This window comes from Triturus cristatus, chromosome 6, assembly GCF_964204655.1.
Source record: "Triturus cristatus chromosome 6, aTriCri1.1, whole genome shotgun sequence".
Classification (NCBI taxonomy): domain Eukaryota; kingdom Metazoa; phylum Chordata; class Amphibia; order Caudata; family Salamandridae; genus Triturus; species Triturus cristatus.
In genome coordinates, this window is record NC_140589.1 from 973,386,352 (window position 1) to 973,407,366 (window position 21,015).

General features: G+C 51.7%; 1 protein-coding gene across 1 annotated transcript in view; it reads right to left on the reverse strand.

Annotated features, from left to right (window-relative positions):
- LOC146820871 (uncharacterized) overlaps positions 1–16,944 on the reverse strand; it is a 589,956-nt gene extending 573,012 nt beyond the window's left edge. Inside the window, exon 1 of the mRNA XM_085611692.1 lies at positions 16,778–16,944. The gene's annotated coding sequence lies outside the window, so the exon portion shown is untranslated. The remainder of the gene's footprint in view (positions 1–16,777) is intronic.
- Positions 16,945–21,015: the final 4,071 nt, after the last annotated feature.

Below are 21,015 nucleotides of genomic sequence, written 5' to 3' on the forward strand. Positions count from 1 at the left end.
CTTGCTACCAGGGAGACGTTCCGGGGTAGGCAGTAGTGTAGGGTCTAGGAGGAGTGCGTCGCCAGAAGAATATGAGGACAGGAGGGAGGAGAGGCAATTGAGGTGGGAGCTTGCCAAGCTGGAGCACGAAAAGGAGAGAGAAAGGGAAGGTAGGAGATTTGCAATGGAGGAGAAGAAGCTGGCGCACGAGGTTCAGCTTAAGGAGTTGGATCTGCGAGCACTGCAGTTAGGTGCGCCAGGGAATGCTAATGGTGGCAGCGTACCAGAAGCTCTACATGGGCCTAAGTTTTATGTACCCAAAGATGTGATCACGGGTTACACTGTGGGGGATGACATCGCCAAGTGGTTGGAGGCGTATGAGGTGGCCTTGACAGCCCATGGGGTGCATGAAAGATACTGGGGAGGTGGCCTGTACCGATACATACCTCCCAATGTCAGGGACACCTTCCTGTACCTAGAGAAGGCGGACCAATTCAGATATACCCCCATGAAGGAGGCGCTACTTAAAAAGTGTGGCCTCAACCCAGAACGGTATCGCCAGAAGTTCCGTGGCAGCCATAAGCTGTCCACGCAAAATTGGGTAGATTTTTTTGACTATGCCCGTAAGGCTCTGGATGGTTGGGAGCGTAGCAGCGATGTGCATGATTATGAGGGCCTGTACAACCTATTTTTGAGAGAGCACCTCTTGGATAAATGTTTTGTCTCACAAGGGCCCCGGGGGAGATGGCCCGAAAGGCGGACAGGGTTTCCCCCAGAAGAAAGAGGGGGGAGATAAAAAGACGGAGTTCTCACAAGGCCCACAAACTAGACAGTTTGGGAGAGAAGTAGGTATCCCACCTCCGTCCAGTTCCCCAAAGCCCACTTACCCTGACAAGAGTCAGCAGCCAAGAAGTGTCCGTTGCTACGAGTGTGGGGAGGTTGGACACTACAAGGGCGATCCTAAGTGTCGCAAGAGACCCCCAGCCCCCACAGGAGGTTAAGAGCCCCGGAGTGGCTAGTCTTGCGCTTGTCATGGAGCAGGCCTGACCCTGGTTTCACTCGGGGATAGAGATGGTCCCAGTGACGTCCCTACCCTCTAACACTGCTAAGTACCAGCAGAGGGTGAAGATTAACGGGGAGGAGGTGGAGGCTCTGAGGGGCACGGGTGCCAGCATGACCACCGTAGTGAGGCGGCTGGTGTCCCGTGAGCAAGTGATCCCTGATGTGTTCCATCCGGCCGTATTGGCTGACAGCAGTGTGAGTCACTATCCGGTGGCTCAAGTTCCCTTTGAGTGGGGAGGAGATAAAGACCCGTTGAGAGTTGGTGTGAGCCCTGCCTTGCCTGTGGAGTGTTTACTAGGAAATGATCTAGAACACACCGTCTGGAAAGAAGTGGAGTTTAGAGCCCACACTGAGATGCTGGGGTTACCAGGATAGACTTGCATAGTCACGAGGTCCATGGCTGCCCGGCAAGGGACTCAACACGGGTTGGAGCCTGAGACAACGGCCCAGCCCAATGCTGGTCAGGAAGAGGAGAATGTTGTGGAGGACATGCCCCGTGTGATGGATGGGGAGCCCGCGGAGGTACCCCCGGAGTCCGCGGAGGTGGATGTTGTTCCCGTGGGGGACTTGCCGACCCTTGCCGAGAGGCATGTGGAAGGAGGGCCTACCCGGGAGGAATTCTGTCGGGCACAGAGAGAGTGCCCCACGCTTGACGGCATGCGGCGGCAGGCCGAAGCCCAAGCGACCAATCAAGAGGCCGGCAGTTACCATGTATACTGGGAGGATGACTTCCTTTACAGTGAGCCTAAGGTTCCAGTGCATGGATCCTCGAGGGCCTTAGTGGTCCCCCAATGCTACCGGGCCTTCCTATTGGAATTGGCACATGAAATAACTTTAGCTGGACACCTGGGTCAGGACAAAACATTTGCGCGGTTGGTCCCGCATTTTTATTGGCCCAGGATAAGAGTTGCTTCTGACACCTACTGCAAGACCTGCTGACTTGCCAGGCGAGTGGCAAGACTGGGACTAAAGTGAAGGTCCCTTTGCAACCTCTCCCGGTGGTCGGGACCCCTTTTGAGCGGGTCGGAATTGACATTGTTGGGCCGTTGGACCCTCCGACCTCTGCGGGACACCGGTTCATTTTGGTGTTAGTGGACCACGCCACTCGGTACCCGGAGGCTATTCCTCTGAGGACCATCACTGCACCTGTGGTGGCGCGGGCCCTGTTGGGGATTTTTACCCGAGTGGGATTTCCCAAGGTCGTGGTGTCAGATAGGGGCACGAACTTCATGTCGGCCTACATGCAGGCCATGTGGAAGGCGTGCGGAGTGACCTATCGGTTCTCCACTCCTTACCACCCCCAGACTAACGGGCTAGTAGAGCGCTTTAATAAGACTCTGAAGGGGATGATCCGGAGCCTGCCAGAGGACTTGAGGCGGAAGTGGGACGTCCTCCTCCCTTGCCTGCTGTTTTCGTACCGCGAGGTGCCGCAGAAGGGAGTCGGGTTCAGCCCTTTTGAGCTGCTCTATGGCCACCCCGTTAGGGGACCCCTCAGCCTGGTGAAGAAGGGGTGGGAGAAGACTTCGAAGAAGCTTCCCTGTGATGTCGTCAGCTACATGCTGGCATTCCGCAGCCAGATGGCCAAGCTGTGGAAGGAAGCCTCAGACAACCTGGAGGCTAGCCAAGCCGTCATGAAGGAGTGGTATGACCGCAACGCTCGGACGGTGGAGTTGGACGCTGGACAGAAGGTGTGGGTCTTGGAACCTGGGGAGCTTGGTGCCCTCCAGGACCGGTGGACTGGTCCGTACGAGATTGTGGCGCGACGAGGCCAGACTACCGATGTCGTTGATTTGAAGACCCCCTGACAGCCCAATCGGGTTCTCCACGTCAACCGCCTGAAGCCACACCATGAGCAATCTGAGCTTGCTCTCCTCATGGTGACGGATGGGAGCGAGGAAGAAGAGAGTGAGACTCTTCCTGACCTTCTGGTGGCCCAGGAGAAGGATGGATCGGTGGAGGGAGTAGTCCTCTCCCCATCCTTGACCCCAGAGCAACAAAGGGACTACTGCCAGGTGTTGGAGCAGTACGCCTTGTTGTTCTCCCTCACGCCTGGAATCACTCACCTGTGTACCCATGATGTGGACACAGGGGACAGCCCCCCTGTAAAAACCAAGTCTTCCCAGCTGTCTGATCCAGTCAAGAACAGCATCCAGGGTGAGGTGGCCAAAATGCTGGAGCTGGGGGTGATCAAACCTTCCAGCAGCCAGAGGGCTAGTCCGGTAGTGTTGGTGCCGAAAGCGGCACCACCGGGCACCACACCAGAACTGCGGTTCTGTGTGGATTATGGGAGATTGAACTCTGTCACCAAAACAGGCCCTCACCCGATCCCACGGGCAGATGAGTTGGTTGACTGGCTGGGAGCAGCCCGGTACCTCAGCACCATCGACTTAACATCAGGGTACTGGCAGATTGCCATGGCCGATGGAGCAAAGGAGAAAACAGCGTTCTCCACCCCCGAGGGCCACTTCCAATTTAGGGTGATGCCCTTCGGGCTCAAGAATGCTCCGGCCACTTTCCAGCGGTTGGTGAACCAGGTGCTGTCTGGCCTGGAGTCCTTCTCAGCGGCGTATCTGGATGACATAGCTGTCTTCAGTAGCACCTGGGAGGACCATCTGCAGCACCTCCAGGAGGTACAACAAGCTCTGCAACGTGATGGTTTGACTATCAAGGCTAGCAAGTGCCAGATTGGACAGGGATCTGTCGTCTACCTGGGACACCTGGCGGGCGGGGGTAAGGTGCAACCCCTCCAGGCCAAGATTGAGACCATCATGGCCTGGGAGCCCCCCAAAACCCACACTGAGGTCCGAGCTTTCCTCGGCCTCACTGGATATTACCGCCGGTTTGTCAAGGGGTATGGTACCATCGTAGCCCCCTTGACTGAGTTGACGTCCAAGAAGCAGCCACGAAAAGTGATCGGGACGGCTGCTTGCCAAGAGGCATTCGAGACCCTGAAGCACGCGATGTGCACCGCTCCGGTGCTTGCAACACCTGACTTCACGAAGGAATTCATCGTGCAGACAGACGCCTCTGAGCACGGCATAGGCGCTGTGCTCTCGCAACTGAACAACGATGGCCAAGACCAACCTGTGGCCTTTATCTCTAGAAGACTCCTCCCTCGGGAACAGCGGTGGAGCACCATTGAGCGAGAAGCATTCGCTGTGGTCTGGGCTCTGAAGAAGTTGAGGCCATACCTTTTTGGCTCTCACTTCCTGATTCAGACAGACCACCGACCCCTTCGCTGGCTCATGCAGATGAGAAGCGAAAATCCCAAGTTGCTAAGGTGGTCCATTTCCCTAAAGGGGATGGACTTTCGGGTGGAACATCGGCTCGGAGTTGACCACGCCAATGCTGACGGTCTGTCCCGGTTTTTCCGCCTTAGTGACGAGAACTCCCTAGAGGTTGGGTAGCTCTCCCCACTTTCGGCTGGGGGGGACGCGTGTTAGACCTGTCTTTCCCCGTGTTTTTGCCCTTACCTCATTTTTTCCACCCTCTTTTCCGTTGGCCTTAGGTCTCCGAGCGCCTTCCCATTGCTAATCAATGCTAAGGTGCACGTGCTCTCTTCTCCCAACATGGCTGCCGCAGGCCCCTGCTACTACTTTTTAGTAGCACCCTAGTCGCCAGGAGCTGGCTAGGACCCTACAACATTGTTGCCACACCAGCCGCCTTTTTCTCCCATAGTTAGAGTAGGGAAGCTCCTGGAACCTTCTAGAACAAGGGCCGGGTCTGTTTTTGCCGCCTCAGAGAGTGATCACCTGACCTGGGCATACATAAGGGAAGGAGGGAAACTTTTTAGTCAGTTGGGGCGACGCTGACCTGGAGGACCTACGCAGGAGACTTAGGCGGTAGGGCCTAGTCAGGTACCTATACCACTGGGAGTGACAGGGCTTAGGTGCTGCCTTCCAAGCTGCGTGAGGAACACTGGACTAGCCCACTGATCTAGCCCGGCGGGAGGGGAACCCAGGAACGAACTGCAGTGACTGGCTAACCTGCTTTCAGCCACTAACTCAACCACCCCCCCTTCCCCTCAAGAAACCTTCTACCAAGGGTGCAGGAACCAGCAGGCGCCGAGAAGACCCTATAATTTTCCTCAGGACTGCTGGGGGATCGACCAGGTATCAGCGCTGTTTCACCCCTGCGCTGATTGACTCCATCTGGGGCCCCGTGTACTGATTTGCCACCGTCGTGTGTGGCCTGGCCTGCCTGGCCTGCCCTGCTCCGGGGAGGTGCGGGGCCCCGCCGTCGTGACCGGGGCGCCCTCCCGGCGTTGGCCCAGTGGCTGGTTGTCCCCTGCGATGGCCCTCGGTGAAGAGAGGGCCGCCGGAATAGAAAGTAGGCCGCGTCAGGCCCTGAGGTTGCTGCCTGCATCCCACAAGCGGTCCCCGGGCCTCAGGAGTCCTGGGAGGGCCCGGACCGATCCCTAAGACAGCGTGGGGCCCCCGGCCGCCCCAAGACCCGCCAGAGGCCCCACGACGCTCGGTTTCCCGCAGAGCCTGCTACGAGGCCCCCTGCCAGCCCGGACATCACCAGGAAGCACACCCGGCTGGCGGGAGGGGCTCCCAGGAGAGCGAGCCCCTGCCCTGCTGAAAACCGCCGCAAGGGTCCCGAGGAGGCCGGATGAACAGGTAACCCCCGGGGAGGAGGGCGGAAGGCCAGAGGGAGGCCCGGAGCTCGCCCCTACCCCGGGGAAGACCATCTTTGGGCCCTGTTGGCCCCTACTTGCCCCAGGAAGGGGAGTAAACTGGTCCAAGGCCCTGATAACTCCTGCCTTAAGAAGGGCTGAGCAGTTACCTGACGTGCAGGTTATTTTTGGGCCCAAGGATATTACCAATGCTACCCAGATTGTAGGAAATGTTCACCCCTGCCTGCCAGATGTTTTTTTTTCTGCCTAATGAAAAGTTGACTAGTTGCCTGAAATGCCATGTTTAGCGCTCTAATGAAATGCCATGTTTAGCGCTCTACTGAAATGCCATGTTTAGCGCTCTAATGAAATGCCATGTTTAGCACTCTAATGAAATGCCATGTTTAGCGCTGTACTGAAATGCCATGTTTATCGCTCTAATGAACTGCCATGTTTAGCGCTCTACTGAAATGTCATGTTTAGCGCTCTAATGAAATGCCATGTTTAGCGCTCTAATGAAATGCCATGTTTAGCGCTCTAATGAAATGCCATGTTTAGCGCTCTACCGAAATGCCATGTTTAATGCTCCAATGAGATGCCAGGTTTAGCGCTCTAATGAAATGCCATGTTTAACGCTCTAATGGAATGCCAGGTTTATTTCTAATGAACTGCTTTGATGAATACCGGGATTGTTGATTACCCTGATTCTGATTTAGATAAAAGCTATTTGATTTTTACTCAACCTCATTGGTGTGGTGTCAGTCATTGCGTGCGTTTCCTGTCTCAGTGGATGTGTGTGCTGTATGGTCACTTTACACCTATGCTTCGGGTGCCTACCTGCTCATGCCAAGCTACCCCCTGGGGACCTGGTGACCCCAGATCCTACACCCTTTATAGTTCCCTTCTCCAAGAGAGTCTAAAACTCCTTCCGTAAAATAGACAAGTGATTTTCCAGAAATCATTGTGATGAAGGAGGCATGTCTGGAGACTTGGATAGGAAAGGTGTGGCATAACCATTCTAGAAGATTTGAACCACCCATCTGTTCAATGTGATACTTTGCCACCCATGGAGGAAAGAGCTCATCTCACTTTCAACCAGGTGACTGTGCACCGCTAAGGGCAAACTTAAGTGGTTTTACAGCGGCTGTTGCAGGGGAAGTGGGGGATTGGATAGTATGTCACCCCTGATGGCATGGATGCTGTCAGCCGGACCCAGGCCTCTACCCTCAAAAGGCGTGGGAGGCCTGTTGCTGCAGAGGCACGTTTTTGTGTTGACTCTGCTGAATGTCTCAAGTCTCAAAATAGGCGATATTGTGAAACTGCTGCACATGCACAGAAAGACTAAGGGAGTGCGCCATGGTTTTGCTTTCTTTAAAGCGCTCCAGGGCAGAGTCTAGTTTGTCCCCGAAGAGACAGGTGCCATCAAATGGCATGTCCATTAGTGATGTTTGGATATCACATGGGAAGCCCATGGATCTAATGCACGTGTTGTGCAAAAGCACCACACTGATATATAGTAGCAGCCGTCATTGCTCGAAGGTGGGGGCGCGGGCGTGAAGGGTCACGGGGGTTGGGATTCGCATGGGTGTCACAGGGGGATCGCGGAGAAATAAAAAAATAAAATAAATATAATTAAATGTACCTTTCCTCCGGGTCCCGCGTCTTCTCTGCTCCTGCTCGCCTGCTTCTATCAGGAATAGGAAGCAGGCAGCCAGGCTCCATCCCCTAAGCCAATCACAATGCTGCATGCAGCGTTTTGATTGGTCAGGTGGCACCCAGCCAGGGGCTAGTAGGGTGGGCATGTTCTCCAGGTAGGCTGCAGAGTGTGCATGACTGGTTTGGGTGATCCGACCAAACAATCTTTGCGCACTCAGGAGTGGATAAATAACTCCTCCCCTGCCCTGCTCACAGAGCAGAGGGGGCCCTCCCACCCACCGTCCCGCAATGCACAAAGCAAACAAAATGTTAATAACCTAAAGTTAGTACCATTTTATGTTTTGGCTTTCTCGCACTGCCAGAAAGCAGTGATGCAATGCTCCTCTGCCCGTAGTGGAGGAGCCGCCCCTGCTGACATAGACTGGTCTACCCAAACAGTCGGCAGTGTCCACTCCTGAATAGATTACATATTTCGCATCACCATGGCCACCCTAAATTAATAGGGTTAAATTGGCCCACAGATCCTCTGGAACCGCCGGCAAGTTCTCAGCCACCATGTTTGACAATGCATGCAAGTAATCTAGTAAATAGTAACTCAAAGTTGACTGATCTACCACAAGGCTTGTAGAACAAAATATATGGTTTCCGAAGGCCACCATGCATTTTGGATTCCCTTTCAGGACGCCTAGTGAGAAAAGAATTTGGGTTTAGCCGGCTTGCAAAGGCGCGAACTACAACACTCTCAGGTGTAGGGTGCTAGAGGAGGAAAGAGAGATCCCCCAGAGATGGTCAATGCTTGCTAGCTGTCTATTGGCTGGAAGACAAGATCCTGGTTTTGCCCAAGGGGCCCATAAGGGTGTCTGTTAGTGTCTTGTTGAAGGGAAAGAGTGGCTCTGGTGAAGTCTATCCTGGCTGCAGGACTTCTGTGAGGACTTGACTTTTCATTTCCATGGAGTGTAGCTGAAAATCAAGGATTTCCACAGCCCTCCTAATGACCATGGTAAAGGATGCCAATTCCTCGGTAGAGATGAGGAATGAAGACCAGTGTCAGGAGATGTGTTCAGGCCACTGGCATCCTGTAGATCCAAAAATATGTTCCCATCATCATAGTGGGATAGTTGGGATTAATCATTCCATCATCATCTCCGGGGTCTGAAAACCTTTGAGGTAGTGAAGGGTTACCGGAATCAGACAGAGGCTGTGGTTGAGGTCAGGAGGGGGATGGGACTTCCTTGTTCGAAAAGTGGCATACCAAGAGGAGACCCTGCAGATCTGGGCACCAGAATGGAATCAAAGCAGGAGATTTCCCACGTTTGGAGTGGAACCTGGAATAAAGCAGTGGTTTACCTTCGGTCTCCTTGGTGCCTGAAGATGTGCCATGGGTCACCAGAAGGGTATCAACGATGTGCAACATAGCTTCTTTGAAAGCCTCTATTTGTTACGGTGTCATCAAAAAGCCCATTAATTCGGGCAGAATCGAAAACAGGCTGGGAATCAGTGGGAGTATGCTTGCACTTCTTGTGTATTTTCTTTGATTTGGATTTACCTGAGGCTTTGAAGTGGGACGATGACCTGTCACTGGAACGGCTTCGGGAACACATCCATGACCTCAAATTCAACCAGGCCTTCTGAGCCTTCCTTCATTGTTCAATGAAAAAATGTGACTTGTAGTGGCCAGTGGCCTGTGGATTCATCCAAGCACATTTGTTGCACAGCACAGTCAAGTAAGGAGCACAGACCCCAGAGACAGACCTTGTGAGGGTTCATCACTGACATATAATTGTGGCAATTCTTATAGAGTTTAAAACCTGACGGTTGAGGGAGAGACATGTCCTTTGCACACTGGAAACATTTTTTTAAAGTTTCTGCCAGGTGACAGAATTGAGGGAGTAAGCTCCAGTCTGCTTTAGAAGGCACCAACCTCCACGCACGGAGGTGGCGGTTATATTGTGGCCCTGATGCAACTTCTGGGACGGGACAGGCATGACGTGAAACCACACAAGGCCACTTAAAGGTACACAAAGGAATTGCTGAGGAAAATCACTGATCCAGTCTTGTGCCATGGGGTATGCACAAGGTGAGGAATCTGTGGTTAGAAGTATCCATCATACAGGGGAACAACTTGATAATTGTGTGCCACCTCAAAGTGTGCAGGGAAAAATCACATTGACTGTGGGGAAATTCATCACGATTTTAGGACAAGCCAGAGTGACAGTAAAACAGTACTTGGCAATAAGAAGAAATTCCACACAGGTCACGGAGGATTTTCTTGGTAAGTATCCAACTTTATAATATTTTCTGGAGGCCCTGCTTTATCCTTAACTAGGGATTCTAATTGTAATTCTGAGACATTTCCCTGGATACAGCTTAGTGTTCCAAATCATATTACAGAGCTAGAGAAGATGGCTCATGGGACTAGGCTACAGAGTTCTGATATAAACGTAGATAGCCCTTTGACTCAAACTATGGAGAACTGTGTTGTAGGTAGGCAGAGCTGTCCAGAGATTATAATAAGACCACTGGAGGTCTTATCTGACTGTGTGCCAGACATGTGTTACCTACTTATAAGAAACTGAAATTCAAGCTGGAAACTTAAATTGAACATTTTATATAAAATAAAGGAAAGATATCTAGACTGGAAAGAATTCCTATAATCACTTAGGGGAGATAAGGGAAAACCTCATACAAATGAACGTGTATTGGAGTGACGAGCAAACTTTAATTGTGAGGATGGTTCACTCTATATTGCTTGTAATGTTTTTTCTAGACTCCTAAAAGCTTATTAAACAGAGTGGGTGTGACTTAATAAAATAAGAACACCTGCTGTAAACAACAAACTAATTGTAAAAAATGTACTCTCCTTGGGGCCAAGGAATGCGGAATCATCATCTGGGGCCTCTAAGAACTACTCTTTCCTCCTACACTGTATTTCACACCCTACTTTTTGTTTACTGAATTGAATTCAAAGATCAGAAACATTTTATAAAAACCATACTGCGTTCGATCTTTCTTCACAGGTGCATAGTCCATACATTAGATAGCGATGGTATAAGCACAGTTTCGTAATACAATATGGACAGCTCCTGTGAGCAGAATCTGAGAGGAGAATCATGTGCGGCTTTCGAATAGAATCATATTAATCACTAAATATGGTAAGCACACGACTCCAATGGTAACTTCTAAAATTATTGAACGCCTTCATTGGTAGAACAACCAAAACCCAATGGGTAAATGAAGAGAAAAAAACACAAACAACCATGCCCAGCGAGGCACATAGGCTTATATATTGATACGTGGACCGGGGTCGAGAACAAAGCCCCCCCGAGACCCGGGCAGGGGGGCTCACGAGTGGGGTAAGACACCAGAGAAACTAACCTCAGGGGGGTGGGAGTCCCTTATTAAATCAGGAAGAGATGCAGTGCCCTCAGTCTTGGACTAGAAGCGAATAGAGGAAGTCCCTCCGATAATTAGCTAAACTAGTGGGCTCCAAATATAGTTGAAGCTCTTACAGGAATACTCAGCAATATCTGACAATCGTTCCAGGGCCAAAGCATGCCACAAGCGGGCATGCTATTGGGTAAGTGAGGGAGCCTCTGGCTTCTTCCAGGCTGCCGCCAGAGCCATCTTGGCCGCTCCTAGACACAGCCATGTGATGGACCTGTCCCCTAGGGTCTGGTACTTGAGAATTGGGTTAGCAAACTCCCAGTAGTATATGTTCCATAGAATCCTCAATCGGGTGCCCCAGTATGAGCTTGATTTGGGACAGTATTTCTTTCCAAAAGGGCTGTATAGAAGGGCAATCCCACCATTTGTGCCTAAAGTCCCCCAGGAGGCCGCAAACTCGCCAACATCTATCAGACGTGTCAGGAAAAATTGAATGTAGTTTTTGTGGGTAGAGGTACCAGTCGTACAAGGTTTTGTAGTGGGCTTCCCTCAAAAACATGGATCGATTGAATTTCGCAATATCTTTGTACAGGACGCCCCATTGTTTTTCTGAAGGTGGTGTTGGTAGAATGCCCTCCCAAAATGTTATGTGACGCTGTGATTGCTGTAGGACCAGTGTAAGCAAGAGTGTATATAAAAAGGAGATACATCCCCTCCCTGTGGCTCCAGTCCGGACTAATTTTTCCAGTGGGAGCAGTTCCCTAGTGGCTGCTTGTCGGATCAGCGGCTGCTGGACCCAGTGCACCAATTGTGCACAGTGGTAAGCTTAGAAACGGTCATGTAGTCTGTGAAGGAGCGTATCTTCTGTAAAAAGGTCTGAAATCACGATGCAACCTCCCTCCCTCCAAAGATCAAAGGGCACTTCGTGAAGCACCGGGGGGGAAGGCAGCGCTAAAATGGATGGGGGTATATAGGGATGGGAACGTGGCCAATGGTATGGTTTTGGTCATACCTGGAGAGTTGTTGCTGTGGGAACACTCAAATAGGCGTAGGTTGACCTGTCTGCTTTCTGTCCCCAGGGTAAGTCCATTATGGTTCTACCCGTTACCTGTCTATCTATATGGAGCCACAGATTTTCCGACTCCCTAAGTGACCATTCACTCAGGACCCACAGCTGTGCTGCTCTGTAGTAGATTAGAAAATCTGGGAGAGCTAGCCCCCCCCTTAGATCGTGGTATCATCAAGAGGTGATGGGAGAGACATGCTCGCTACCCCTGCCAAATGAACTTGGTAATCATGGTTCTCAGTTTGTTAAATAGCCCCTTCTCAGGCAGGATAGATAGCCCCTGGAAGAGGTAGAGGAGGCGGGGTAGCACGTTCATCTTTATTGTGTTAATCCTACCGATCCAGGAGATAAAGGCTGTGCTCCATTTTTTAAAATCAATGTTAAGCTGTCTAAGTAGCGGGAGGAAATTAGCCCTGTATAGATCGCTCAATTTAGGAGTAATTTGTATGTCCAAGTATGTGATGGCCTTACGAGCCCACCTGAAGGAAGCCATCCCTTCTATTGATCTTTGTGTCTCTGGGGACAGAGTTAGGTTTAGTATGAAAGATTCAGAGAGGTTGACCTTAAAGCCAGACACATTTTCAAACTGTCCTAGTTCCTGGTGAATTTCGGACAGGGAGGTAACTGGGTTAGTTATTGGCAAGAGGACGTCGTCAGCAAACAATGAGATTTTGTGATCGTCAGCTCCAAATCGGATCCCACTAACCATCGGGTTTGCGCTCACCTTCGTCGCGAAGGGTTCGATGCTAAGGGCGAAGAGCATCGGGGATAGGGGGCAGCCCTGTCTAGTACACCTAGCCAAGTTAAAAAAGTCAGAGACCACCCCATTCAAGAAGACCCTAGATCTTGGGATACTGACATTAGCTTGTACCATCCCCACAAAGGCCTCACAGAACCAAAATTGATGAAGAGAAAGCTGAAGGAAAGTCTAGTCAACTCAGTCAAAGGCCTTCTCTGCGTTGAGCGATAATAGGGCTGCCGGGATTCATTTCTTCTGGGCCTTATCTATGAGGTGGAATACTCTTTGAATATTATTGCGAGTCTGACGACCTTTAATAAACCCTGATTGATCGGGGTGTATGAGGGTAGGTAGAATTTTCTCCAGTCTAGTGGTAAACATTTTGAAGTAGAGCTTTGCATCTAGATTTAAGATAGCGATTGGTCTGTAGCAGGTACATTTTTGAGGATCTTTACCCGCCTTCTGGATTATCGAAATTAGAGCTTCTCCCATAGACGGGGACACTGTTTGGTTAGTCGCAATAGTATTAACTAGAGTGGTGAGTTGAGGAGTCAGATCAGCTGCAAAGGTGCGATAAAACTGCGCAGTAAGCCCATCAGGGCCTGGGGTTTTGTGTCATTTGAGGGGATCGGTGGCTGCTTGCACTTCTTCTCAGGGAATAGCACGGCCCAACTTTTCATTGGTTGATTCTGGGACCTGGGGAAGATCCAGATTATTTAGGTATTTTGTTTGGTCTACCACCCGGGGTGTGTCGTTCTGGTACAGCATGCTGTAGAAATTGAGGAACGCGCCTGCCTTCCCATCTTAGCTAGTCTGTGCTACCCCATTACCGTCAATGATTTGTTTAACATAGGCCTTCTCCTGTTTGACCCTCAGTTGCCTTGCTAAAAGCGAGCCTACCTTATCTTTACCCTCATATCCATGTGCCTGAAGTCTCTGCATCGTCTTTTCAACTTTTTTCCATTGATATTTTTCAAAGTACATATATATTTTTGAACATTTGTATAATATTTGGAAATTTAAAGTGTATGTAATAAACATATATTTGAATATACATTAATTATAATATAATTTTTTATAATAAAATAATTAATGTCTATTTTACATGTTTTATATGTTTATTTTAAACATTGTTTAAAAAACATATTAGTGTAGATGGCGCTCAACTTCCCCCTAAGAGCTGTGACCCTTCTATGGGTTGGAACTGATGGTGGGTCCTTGTGTATTTTTTCTGCCTTGAGTAATTCTTGTTCCAACTTCATCCGCTCCTTCGTCTGGAGTCTTTTGAGGGAGGTAGGTAGGGAGATGCAGTGACCACTTATGTGTGCCTTGAACGCATCGCAGTTGTTTGCTGGGGATGTGTCCGCAGGAACGTTTATTATGAAGAAATCCCTGATAGCTTTGCGGAGGTCATCCCTGTGTAATCTATCCCTACATAACACACCTGGTCAATTTAGAGCGAGGAGCAGGCCAGTTTAATACGCAAGGCAGGGGAGCATGGTCTGAGATAGCCATGGGAAGGAAGAGAGAGGCTGTGGATGCATGAAAGAGTGATTGGCTGATAAAAATGTGGTCTATCCTCGAGTACGACCTGTGGGCCTGTGAAAAAAGGAATAGTCTCTCATGGTAGGATTAAGGGTCCTCCATAGCCATTTGTTGTATGGCTAGTTTTAGCGCCTTGCTGAACACCCCCCCCCCCCCCCCCCCGGCTGTGTTTTCTCCTTTAACAGACTTTAAGCTGACTTTTTCTAAAAATGACTAGCCCTCTGGCACGTAGAGCTGTCTGCCCATGTGAGGGGTTGTCATCCTAAGAGTGTAAGCTACACCACAGCAGCTGCTGATGAGCTTGGATTTTGAGGCCTACACGGAACATTAGGTCAGTGCATTGTGCTGCTTGAGTCCCCCATAATATTGACAGTCAGAGCACCAGGGTCCAGTCACCCCCCCCCCTCCTCCAAATGGGCCACATGGATCCCCGGAACATGCTGGCAGAATGTTTCCTCAGGTTGATATAGTGCATGGTGTCACGCTCAGTGCTGGGCTCACCTTGCACTGGCTGGGAGGACCATAGGCGCCATCTTAAAGTCAGGCGAGAGGCCAGGCATCTCCCTCGGGGGCTCTCACCTCCCCCAATGTGCAATGGGGCCCTGCGAGACTGGCCTGGGATATCAGCCTCTCCTCTGCGTGTGTTTGGGAAATGGAACTCCTACAACTGCCTCTGCATCCTCCGAAAGACCTTCAAATGGATCCCCCCCTGAGCACAGAAAAACCGTCACCCATGCACTCATAACCAGCAGACTGGACTACAGAAACGCCCTCTACGCCGGCATCAACAAGACCATCCTACACAAGCTCCAAACCATCCAGAACGCCGCGGCCAGACTTGTGCTCGGGACTCCTCGGCACGAACACATGACGCAACACCTCTGCGACCTGCACTGGCTCCCCGTCGAGAAGAGAATAACCTTCAAACTTCTCACCCACACCTACAAATCCCTCCACAACATAGGTCCCAAATATCTCAACGAAAGAGTCTGCTTCCACGCACCGAAAAGAAAACTCTGATCTGCCGACCTCGCCCTAGCAGAGATCCCCCGCATAAGCAGAAGCAGAGCAGGAGGAAGGACGTTCTCCTACATCACAGCCAAGACCTGGAACAAGCTCCCAATCAGTATCAGATGCTCCCTGAACCTGAACGCCTTCAGGAAAGACCTGCTCTTCAACTGAGTTGGAGCTGAGAGTATGAGATTTTAGAATGCCCCCTGCGGATTAAAAACTTGCTAATGTGTTATCCGAAGCGATCACTGGCTAGAAACAGCAAGCAGTCATGACGTTATGTGACGCGTGCAACTCATGCCGCAGATTGAGACGGATATAATACTTCGAAGTTATTTCCCAAACACTAAAGTACAAATGACCACACTTTTCTCCAAGTCACTGCTGGGTGATAACCGTTCTGTAGAAGGATACAAGTAAACGTGAAACAAAATGCAAAGCAATAACTGGAGTAGTACAGCTTCTTACATCTAACAAGACATAACTTTGGACCCTTCTTTAAACAAACTGCAAAATCTATAGTTGCACAGAGCAAGCAGGGCACAATGTGATACAGTACATAGCACTGGGAAGGCATAAGGAAGATTCAGAGGGGCTTATTTACAAGCCCCTTGCGCCACTTTTGCGTCATTTTTAACATGGGAAAAATGACGCAAAAGTGGCGCAAGGGGCTTGTAAATCTGCCCCAAAGTATTTTAATGACACGCATTCAATGGCGGTGGGCGTAGCCTGCGGGGTCCGTCAGGTGTGGGCTAGAGAAGAGGGACGCCCTTACAATCACAGTGGGCAGCTATGGTTAGGACAATCTAAGAAAACACTGGGGCGTGGCACGAATTAACATTTTTAATAAGTAAATACTACCCATGATGGGTATGTCGATGTCACGCGTGTGCACATTAAAAGCATACAATGTGACGCCTGACAGCAACACGTCCTCACAGCACAAAAAAACATTGCATTCTCCCCACCCACACGCGCCTTCCTCTTAGTATGACCCCCTTCGCTCCATAACATGGTAACCTCCAACAGAAAACAGTTCCCCTGATTTTTAAACATCGAAGCACATTGTATACAGTAATTCAAGCGGATTTCAAGTCGAATACGACCCGAATGAAATGAGCCTTCGAAGTTTCTGACCAAAATCACGACATGTTTTATGAACACACTTGGTCCCTTTTCACTGCCACTATCGATGCACGCGTACAAACAGCTACAAACTGTAACTAAACATAGAAGTTCTATGGTTCAATTCACGGGTGACACAATGACGCCTTCAGCCAATCATATCGTTTTACCCAGCGTTAAACATTACTATATGGCTGGACTTACTTAACGTTTTGCTACCCTTTAAAACAATGTCTGGTTGAGGGAACCACACATGTAAGGGGGAGGAGGTTTAGAGGATGTTTTTATTGTTACTACCGTCAACATAAAAACACTTTCAGCAAATAACCCTAGAGGGCATGGTGAGATTTATTAAACTCCCTGTGACACGCATTGTAGCGAGGTTAATAGTAATACTGAAAAAGGTAATATGTTAACATGTTTGTTTATAAAACATCCGTAACAAATTAGAGAGATAAGCAAAATAGAATTATTATTTTTTACAAGTACACTTATTTTTATTTACTCACGTACTGTCCAAACAACAATAAACCTATACCTTTAGCTACATTACATTAGACACGATTCCGTGAGCACGGTCTCTGACACCTACCTTGCAGTGCTGTTAAATAGGTGTACAGGCTTGGGGTTGAGAAGAGTATCTGGTTGCAAGCCGCAGCTCCACCTAGGACGATCTGGAAGACGCAAGCACGTTCGGCAGGCGTCTTACCTTTTGCAGTTCTGTCGAGAGATTGCTGCAGTGTCGAGGGATCGAGTTGCATGCACGCCTTCCACTGTGGGTTGCCCTGGGGGAAAGAGCAGCCTCACGCCCTGAGCCTACTCCCGGGTCGTGCTGAGGCTGTACACACACAAGACGCTGTCTGGTTGCCATAGGCAACACAGTAGCTGGAGGAGATAACAAGCATTTGCAATGCAATAGGTCTCGCATTTGCGAGAGTTTAAGCTATTGCAGGGCACAAGTCCTAAAAAAGAAGTGGGGGGACGCTCGAGTTAGGTTGTGTCAACGGAAGTGACGTCACAACAGGAATTGTCACGAAATTTGCTGGTCTCCGTCTGAAATGCGTGAATACATACAAGATACAAGTAGAGGTATAATACTTCAATAAGTGGCAGTCACTCAAAACACAAGAACACACTATACACAGGACCCATTCCTCGGATTACACTGTTATTACAGACTCGGGCCGTAGGCAGTACGGGCATCTGTCGGGGTCCCTAGAAGTGACATGCTCGGCGTGTTGATAGCGCAGCTCCTTGAAGCCTTGGCGCCTCGGCTTGGCTCTGAGAAAGGCTGGCAAGGGGAGGGCGCGAGGTGGAAGGGGAGATTATTCTGAGCCTCGGGTGCATTTGAAAGGCATTCATTCGCACGCAGGTGCAGACTCGGATACCGGCTCAATCTTTTGGGCAGGGGGAACGGCGTCCACCCGGTAACAACCCAGTAAAATAAGTGGGGGGACGCCGTCCACCCGCGTGGTACCCCGACTCGACCCCTGAGCTATTGGCATTGTGAATGACAATGCCTGTTATTTATCTGTTTTGATAATTAACACATGAATAAGTAATTGTCATTTAAAATACCAATATCTCAAACTCCTATAACTGCGAGCCATATTTCATTTCCAAAGTAGTGTCCGCCATTTTCACAGGCTGCTTGGAAAGTAAAAGCGCGCATGGCGCGCGGAATGCTGCAGGAAAGCATGTTGTGCCTCCAGTAGGAGAAATTCATTAAAGAAAATAGTGCTTACAGATTAAATACGAAGTAAAAGGGCCAGCCCTCATGGGAGGTTACAAATGAAGCCAAGGAGGTACTAAGGAGGGACTAACCAGCCTATTAAGGAAACCGAAGCGAGCATTTACAAATGACAATGAAGCAAGCCAATGAAAAATAGGGGTGGAGAGTGGGCGGAGCTTCAAGTCCATACTCGAATACAGCATTGCTCTAACTGGGTATATGTGTGCCTTCCATGAAGTGTGGGGTTGACAGAACACAGATGTTAGAAGGGCGCCCTCCGGGAGCCCGATGGTGTCGGACTGACCACCCCGAGGGCCACCGTTCCGTAGGCGAGTAGCCGAGCACCGCTGAGAAGCCTCCTGGGCGAGGTCCTTCTCCTATGATCGTATCAGCCAAGCAACCCCATCACCACAAAGGGACACAACCAGGGTATCAATTCTCATAAGTCTTTATCGGTAACCAAGGCAGATTTCTGTGGTAATATTTACAGGTGGATCGAGGGATCCAAAAGAGTCTCAAAGTCTTGTAGGGATGGGGTAGCGGGACAGTCTCAGTATTAGCCTGGTACGGAAACACCCTGCGCCTAGCTCTCAATCCTCGAGCCGGGGGGTTCCGGGAGCCGGGACGTCGTCCGCAGGGCTCGGGGGATTGCCGCGATGAGGTCGAGCCGCGACGAGGTCAGCAGGGCTCCGATGGTTTACTTCTGCGAGGTCGTGCCGCGATGAAGTCAGCAGGGCTCCGATGGTTTACTTCTGCGAGGTCGAGCCGCAACGAGGTCAGCAGGGCTCCGATGTTCCGCGAGGGTCTTCTTCTCAGCAAGGGGGGAGCCGCGACGCAGCCAGCAGGGCTCAGAGTTCCAAGTTCCAAGTAATGAGTCTCTCTCCGTAGGGTCAGCCGCGATCCGATCAGCAGGGCTCTCGACTCCAGGATACAACTGCCGTCCTGGTTTGAGGCTGCCCCAGATATAGGTCTGGAACCCTTTGATGTCCGGACCCTTGCGCCTGGGGGGCGGAGGGGCCGGGATGGGAGAGGCCAGACACCCAGCGGGAGAGGCGCCAGCGCCCAGGAAGGCCAGAGGGCGATCGAAACCAGGCGTTGGGGGACGGTTGGGGGTCCCATCGAAACTCCCCTCCTCCGGGATCGGTGGAGTGGCCACTTGGTGCCCCCTGGCCGGATCTTGGTGCCTCGATGTCGGGGCTTCGCTGGGGCCGAGGCCGGGGCGAGCCGTGTCGCGTAGGCTGGTGCGGGTATCAAAGTACAATCCGGAGGGACCCCGAAGGGTGGGGGCTGCCCCCGTCTGGTCGGGTAGGAGGGTTCGGGACCATGCCACGAGGCCGGGTCCAACAGGCGTCCCCCCCAGCTGAAGGCAGGGAGAGTCACCCATCGTCTTGGGGGTTCTCCTCGCCGAGGCGGAAGAAGCGGGACAGGCCGTCGGCGTTGGCGTGGTCGTTGCCGGGCCGATGGTCTACAGTGAAGTCCATCCCCTGCAGAGAGATGGACCATCGCAACAACTTCGGGTTCTCGCCTCTCATCTGCATTAACCACCGCAAGGGTCGGTGGTCGGTTTGGACCCGAAAGTGGGTGCCAAAGAGGTAGGGCCGGAGCTTCTTGAGGGCCCACACCACGGCGAAGGCCTCCCGTTCAATGGTGCTCCATCTCTGCTCCCGGGGCAGCAGGCGCCGGCTGATGAAGGCCACCGGCTGGTCAACCCCCTCAGAGTTCACTTGGGCCAAGACAGCCCCAATTCCGTACTCCGAGGCATCCGTCTGCACCACAAACTCCTTGCTGTAGTCGGGGGCTTGTAGCTCGGGAGCGGTACACATCGCTGTCTTGAGGGTCTCGAAGGCCGCCTGAGAGCGGGGCGTCCAGTGCACCCTCTTGGGCTGCTTCTTTGATGTGAGCTCCGTGAGGGGGCCCACAATGCTTCCATAGTTCTGAATGAACCGCCTGTAATAGCCCGTGAGTCCCAGGAAGGCCCTCACAGCGGTTTGGGTGGTTGGGGGCTCCCAGGCCACGATGGCGTCGATCTTTGGCTGGAGGGGAGCCACATGGCCGCTCCCCACTTGATGTCCCAGATAGGTTACTGATCCTTGGCCTATCTGACACTTGCTGGCTTTTACGGTAAGTCCGGCCTTTTGGAGGGCGGTCAGGACCTCCCCGAGGTGCCTCAGGTGCTCGGCCCAGTGGCTGCTGAACACCGCAATATCGTCCAGGTAGGCGGCGCTGAATGCTTCTAGGCCGGCCAGTACCTTATTTACCAGCCTCTGGAAGGTCGCCGGGGCATTCTTCATGCCGAAGGGCATCACGCAGAAGTGGTAATGGCCATCGGGGGTGGAGAAAGCGGAACGCTCTTGGGCGCCGGGGGTGAGCCCGATCTGCCAGTATCCGGCGGTGAGGTCGAAGGTGCTAAGGTAGCGGGCTGCTCCTAGGCGGTCGATCAGTTTATCTGCCCGAGGAATGGGATGGGCATCGGTTTTGGTGACGGCATTCAATCCCAGATAGTCCACGCAAAACCGGAGCCCCGGGGTGGTGCCGGGGGCGGCAGCTTTCGGCACCAGGACCACAGGGCTGGCCCAGGGACTGTCGGAGGGTTCGATGACCCCCAGGGCCAACATCTTGGCGACCTCGGCGTGGATGCAGGCCCGCACTCGCTCGGGGACCCGGTAGGCTCGGTGTCGCACGGGGGGGCTGTCCCCGGTGTCGACGTCGTGGACGCACCATCGGGTGACTCCGGGAGTGAGGGAGAAGAGAGCAGCGAAGCGATGCAGCAGTCCTTGACAATCTCGGCGCTGATCGGGAGTCAGGGTGGCGGAGAGGATAACTCCCTCCACGGAGCCGTCCTTTTCGGAGGTTTTCAGGAGGTCGGGTAGGGGCTCGGAGTCGTCCTCGGCCCCATCGTCCGTAGCCATCAACAGGCTAAGTTCTGTTCGGGCAAAGTGGGGTTTGAGCCTGTTGGCGTGGAGGACCCGTAGGGGGTTCCTGGGGGATTCCAGGTCGACCAGGTAGGTGACGGGGCTCTTCTTCTCGACCACCTTGAAGGGCCCGTTCCACTTGTCTTGGAGGGCACAGGGGTCGACGGGCAACATGACCCAGACCTG